We start from the raw sequence: 6704 nt of genomic DNA, 5'->3' as shown, positions 1-6704 counted from the left end.
GGTGAGAGGAGAAAGGATGGAGCCTTGGGACACACCCACAGTGGGACAGAATGTACAGGAGTTGGTGTTGTGGATAATGTCATAGGAGGGACAATGGGAGAAGAAGGAAGCAACGAGGCAGACGAAATTGATGGAAAGAGCATATGTCTGGAATTTAAAGAGGAACCCAGAATGCCAAACACGGTCATAGGCGTTCTGGAGGTTGAGGGAAACAAATATAGCAGAATGCCAGGAGTTAATTTGGAGGGAAAGATGATTTTTAACGTTAAGGATCTGGTCATTGACTGAGAAAGGGGACCTGAAGCCACATTGAGTAAGGCGAAGGAGGTGGAGTTTGATATCATGTGCTTTAATAGGAGTGTTTATATCTGAGGGGGATAATTGATCCAAGTACTGGAAACTGGGGGGCAGTGGCAGGATGGAGGTATCAGAGCATTTAAGGACTGTGGGGAAGAGGGAGTAATCAGAGTGAGCAATGTTGGGAATGGAGAAGACCTCAGAGAGTTGGGAAGCAAAATGTACTGAGGTTATCAGGACAGGGGCAGTCGTCGAGGAGCAGGGGGTAATGCAGGGCAGGACAGTTACCAGTAAGGCGATGGAAGTCAGACCAGTACTTCGAGGAGTTGACAGGGAGGGTGGAGTTGAGGCATGTACATGTACGGTGCCAGTCCTGGCGTTTCTTTGCTCTAAACAGGTTGCAGATGTGTTGTTGTAATTTCTGGTGGCTGAGGAGTGTATCCCAGTCACAGGGGTGGAGGAAGGAGTGGTAGAACCTGTGATATTCATGGAGGAGAAGCATGGCCTGCGGAGGAAGAGTAGGGAAGTGGTGGTGGGTATGTTTGGTAGGGATGCGGGCCTCCATGGCGTCAGTGATGGTCTTCTGGAAGAAGGAAGAGGCGTGTATGATGTCAGTGGGATGGTGACAGGTAAGTGGGTAGCTTTCGACCTGTAAGGCAATGGATTCTCAGTAGGCATCCCAGCTGGCTCAGCAGTAGTCTTGGATGGACTCTGAAGGAGCAGCAGAATGGGGGGGCAGGAGGTGGGCGATGAGCTGAGAAAATGGTGAGAAGGACTGGGAGGTCGTTGCTGCCAATGGGATCGAGGAAATCCATGGCAATACCACCAAGGAGTTTGGGGAAAGAAGTACAACATCCAGGGTGGAGCTGTTTTTGGGACAGGTGTGCTGTGGGAGAGAAACAAGGTAACAGAGGAGGATAGCGAGGAACTGATGCCACCACCAAAGTGTGGCAGGATCGTGGCTGTGGAGCTGAGCTCTGCAGCAATCACATAGGTGTAGAAGGTGCTGTCAACATGGGACATCAACTCATAGGGGAGAGGAGCTGCAGGGCAGACACAGAGAGCGGCACAGGTGGCAGCGAAGGCAGGAAAAAAAGATACTGAGGAAGAGGTGTTCAAATGGGTCACTGAGCAGGAGTTGTGGGCAGACAGGGATATGTTTGAGGTGGCCAATAGTGACCGTACCTCTTGCTAGAGGAAGAGGACTGTCAGTGTAATGAAGGAGGTAGGGAGAGTCGTGGACAACATGGTGAGCTCAGAGGAAGGTTTCATTAAGGATAATGGAGCCGACCTGTGCTGGGACAGGGTATGTATGAAGAGATAATTGTTGACAGGGAGGGAGCAAATGGTTCAGATTAGGACATGATACTGTTGGCATGCCAGGGGGTCAAGGAAGGGAGGGAGGTGAGAGAGGCTTAGATGGCAGTATCTAGATGGTAGAAGGTGAAATTGACCTCATTGTGGGAGTATGTGATGTAGGTATTCAAATGGAACACAGAGTGGGCAGCAAGGGAGATCTGCTGGAAGGTATGGGAGTGTTGGAAGGAATGCATATTCTGTAGCTCAATGGACAGAAAATGGATGTCTTTTATCATAGAGGGTGGGGAGAGAGAATTGTTGGGGTGGATGGGCTGATTGATAAGGCTAACAGGAACAGCGAGCTTGGGGTTGGCGGGAGGGGGGTTTGGTCTTCTCTTTGGAGGAGCAAGTGTGGTGGGATTCGTTGCAGGAAGGGGGAGAGGTGGGGGTAGCACAATGTGTGAAGAAGTGGTAGGCTTTTCAGTGTGGCCAGTTGTGGGGTTGCAGTTTTGGGTGAGGTGGTCATTGTAGAGGAGACAGCATTGGTAGCATTAGGATTGAGGAGGGGAATGGGAGGGCTCAACGATTTCCAGGGCAATGTGGGCATTCAAATCCGCTAATACCTCTGCCTCCATAACCACAGGGCTGAGGTTTGTGATCTCAGCAGTGAGGGTTGGTTGACAACGAGGAGGTTGGGGATGACAGCATAGGTGGAGGTTTGGAATGGTGTTAGAGATGCATGTGGGCCAAAGATAATATAGGAAAGTTTCCAGAGGTCAGTGTGGAAAGAGGGAGATATGATAAGGACAAACTATCCAGGGGATAAGTTGAGCAATGGGGACACTGGGAATGTACTTTCTAGCATAAGGGCGTGTGCATCGAGGTATTAAGGATCGGGATTGGAAAGGATGAATGTATGCAGAGTGGGGGCTGGGGAAGTGGGAGGAGGGGTGGTGTCCATGGGACGATCAGAAGGGAGAGAGGGTGAGGGAGTGGTTGGAGTGCGAGGTGGTAGGAGGCAGGTTTCTCATTCGAGGTGCAGGCACTTTGAAGGGAAGGTGTGCTCCGTGGCAGCGACTGTGATGCAGCAAGGGGTAACTTGATGGGGGAATCAGGTGTGGTCGTAGCAGGGCAAGCAGAAAGTGGGGGAAAGTCATCCCAACAAGTGGTAGCAGCGAGGGTGGGGGCAGGAGCTCGAGTGGGAGCAGGAACAGGAACAGTGACAGTGAACAGATGTGTATGCAGGACAGAGGAGGGGAGGAGGCTATGAGGAGGGGAGGTAGGACAGATGAGGGAAGCCCACAGGAGGCACTCCATGAGGTAATTTAGGGGGGGGGGGGGAGTGTATGTGGTTGTAGTGATGAGGGTGTCCATGGTGGACAGTGCCATCTACTGGTGACAGGTGTCGCCGAGATAAGAAAAGAGAATGAAGACGGAGCAACGAGAGGACGAGGACAGGAGAGCGCAGCAGTGGCAGCAGCGGACGAACAGAGAAGGCAGCAGACAGCAACGGCGACAAGGGTAGTTCCCAATTGCTGATTACACTCTTGGGAGTAGCCCACATGGCAGAAATCTTAAGGTTTAAAACCAAGTTCATGATATACAGGAGTCATGTAGAACAGCATTGGGGGATGAAACTCGCTTTATACCTGTTTATGAGTCACAAGTCACATCCTGGACAACAGAAATGGACGAAATAGACCGTATGATATCCTTTGAGTGTATTGCTTATTAGTTTATTTAACAGGCAATCTCAAGACGAAAAAACTGGCCAGTTATCTCCAGTCTAGCCGAGCTCCACTACCGAGTGTACCGTGTACCTGAAGAGCCGACTAGCCGAAGACTTACCTTGCACCTAGCCGCTCGCGACAGGCTAAGCTACTTCTTCTGGGCGGTTGGCCCTCCTGACCTCATCTGACGCTGCCCACGCACGAGCATCAATATCTCCTAGCACCTCACAAGATAAATAGGTGCAGCTTTTAACTACAGTCCCACTCCCGAAATACATAGACTCACCAGTTTAAAAAATCCACATTTCCCAGTCCCAGACTGCGATATTGTCTACATACCTCCAATTTGTCATGTGAAATGTAGGTTCCCCCATTTTATGCACATTATAGTCGAAGATAGAAGAAATTGGAGCATATACGTGTTTTCACATCGCTGTAGTGTCGGTTCTTGTTCATTATTAGTGTGGAGATCCTGTGCAACAGTATGGCATAGATACATATCGTCTAATTTCTTGTCTAGTAAAAAACAACTGTTGTTATCGGCTTAATATCTAATACGTCATTCATCAGAGGAGTAGAATATTAAATTAATTTTTGGCTCATGATGGAGTGCAAAGAGTATGCTCTAGCTCTGTCTACTGAGCATACCATCCTGAAAGTGTACGAGCCCGCACACCAGGATTTCCCTCAGAATACAGTCGTTCGCCACATTAGTGGACGGATGCTTCGAGAACTCAAATGGGAATATCTGGGGGGAAGGCTATATTCTTTGCGAGGAAAAATGTTGATAAAATTTAGAGAACCGACATTTAAAGTCGTCAACACATATATCGTGTAAGGAACACGAAAATAAGATATGAGAATGTAGCGCTCGTACAGAAGCATATAGACGGCTTGTTTTACACTCACTCTATTTGCGAGTGGAACGAGAAAGGAAATGACTAGTAGTGGTACAAGATACCCGCCACCACGCACCATACGACTACTTGCGAAGCATGTATATAGATGTAGATGTGAAGTAGTCTACGTATTAAGTTGTCAGTCCATCCATTTATAGGCACGCAAAACTCACTGGAGAATTTCATTCCTTATTTATCAACAAAATAAAAGACGGAATTTCTGCTGCTGAAGCCTTCTGTAAAAGCCTTCGTAACAGTCGCTAATTTACTTATTGCAGTCAGTTCGCGAGACCTACATGAGAGTTGCAATATGTTTGTCCGCAGCACATATTGTTAGAAGGAAGGGTATGGATCTCATCTCTCAACACCCGTTTCGTCAAAGTCTCGCTTAGCTGCCATATTCTCACGAATCCTGCAGTCTTCGATATATACCATTTGAATTCACCTGATTTAGACATGTATCAGATGTCTCCGCCAAGTCACAGGCCCCTGCTAATGCTCACGAAATCCCATCACGTCCCGACTGCACTGTATTATTAGTTAGAGGGCTGTCCAGTCGTCCACTCGACACTGACTAGGCAGAGAGCTATGAACACGAGTAAAATAGCACACTAAGGTACGGTATGAAATTCACAACCATGTACAGTAAACGTGGACTGCACAAGGAATTTCAGAAACATAACACTTACAATTCATCGATATCGAATGACTGTCTATAAATATGCCGCCGCATATGTCCTAATCTCCTTCATCGTTTAGCTATGAGTACTACACTAGAAAAACGACAGTGTAATGGTATAAAAGTCTTCGTTGACAGCACAGTGTTTCATGAGAAATACGTCACCGTCTTTTGTAATGGTGCATACCTCCATAATACGTGTATCACGGAGCTTCCAGTACACTACCTATGGAATCATTTGCATTGGTGCATCAGTCTTACACATCCACGCATAATTCAGAGCAAAATAGAACACAAACATACAGGAGGAAATTCATAACCATGCTGAATATACATGAACTTCACAAAGAAATTCAGAAGCATAACATCTACAATTCATCGATATCGAATGATTGACTACAAATATCCCTACTGTACATGAAATAATTTCCTCCGTCGACCGCGGTGGCCAGCGGTTCTAGGTGCTTTAGTCCAGAACCGCGCGACTGCTACGGTCGCAAGTTCGAATCCAGCCTCGGGCATGGATGTGTGTGATGTCCTTACGTTAGTTAGATTTAAGTAGTTCTAAGTTCTAGGGGACTGCTGACCTCACAAGTTAAGTCCCATAGTGCTCAGAGCCATTTGAACAAATACCGTCTCTGTGTTTCTAAACATTCATGGTAGTGTCTGTTTGTTCTGTATCGTGTCTCCCTACCACTTTCGCGCAACGACGCTCTGAGCGTGTTTTTTAGGGAACCTGGGACCTGTCGCTGGTAAGGAGACGCCAGACCACACATGACATGTAGAATTCAGAAGAGTTCAGTGAGACTAGCGATGATAGAACCAAATACTAAATGATCTCAGCGTCAGCTCCACTGCACTCCCTGTAAAAGAATCTTAATACTAACTAAATTTAGAGGAAGGGGTTCAAGTCTTTCCTATTTTTAGTTAGTTGGTAAAATAACGTCGAAAAAGCAGTTAAGTTTACCACTGGAAATTTTATTCTACTCACAAAACATTGTTTATAAATTGCACCATTCATAAAAAGAAGTGTTTTAATACAGGATGGTAAAAACAAAATGCGTTCAACAAAAATGTGAAGGAATATTCCCTGAATTGGTTTCCAAGTTCTACAATGGATCGAAGGATGACCTATGCTATATCACATCTATAATCTAGGTTTAAATTAAGTTTCACAAAAGAGAAAAACTATCAAAATGGTCTACAGTGACCCTCAATTATCTTTAATAACTTATCTAACTTGTCGTAAATTACAGTGGCTGATGTGGCTTCTCATTAACAATATAACAGAAAAATCATAGCGTTTCAGATTTTTACTTCAAGTGGCAAATGTGAACACCATGAGCTTTAATTGACGATCGACACTAGTATTACGCAAAAAGGAGGTGTAACAGATGAGACTTCTGCAGTTCTGAGTGAAGCTTTATGCGCTGTTATGCGGCATCGCGTGCGTTCATTACCTTGTCGGTGTTCGTCAGGGGGCGGCGGCCGGCGCAGCAGCCTTCCAGCTCACCGTCTCGGAACTAACACTCTCCTAACTTCTCCTTATTACAATTTACCGAAGTTGGTTTAAAAAAAAAGTATCTGGCTGTGTTTTCATCTGACCCTCTCCAATGAGAAACGTTATACTTTTCATGGTGGGGCAATGTTTTTAAAGTTTGCAATGTAACAGGGACGCGAAAAAGTCTCACGCTAAAACCTGCAGCTGGTGTGGCCCTGTTAGCGTTATCGTAAGATCTATACTGTTCTTCTAGAGGGCTCTATCTTTTAACATGGGCTGGGGGGTGGTCCTAGCGTAAC

The sequence above is a fragment of the Schistocerca gregaria genome, chromosome 3 (genome assembly GCF_023897955.1).
Source record: "Schistocerca gregaria isolate iqSchGreg1 chromosome 3, iqSchGreg1.2, whole genome shotgun sequence".
Classification (NCBI taxonomy): domain Eukaryota; kingdom Metazoa; phylum Arthropoda; class Insecta; order Orthoptera; family Acrididae; genus Schistocerca; species Schistocerca gregaria.
The sequence above is the reverse complement of the archived record's forward strand: the minus strand, read 5'-3'. Positions refer to the sequence as shown.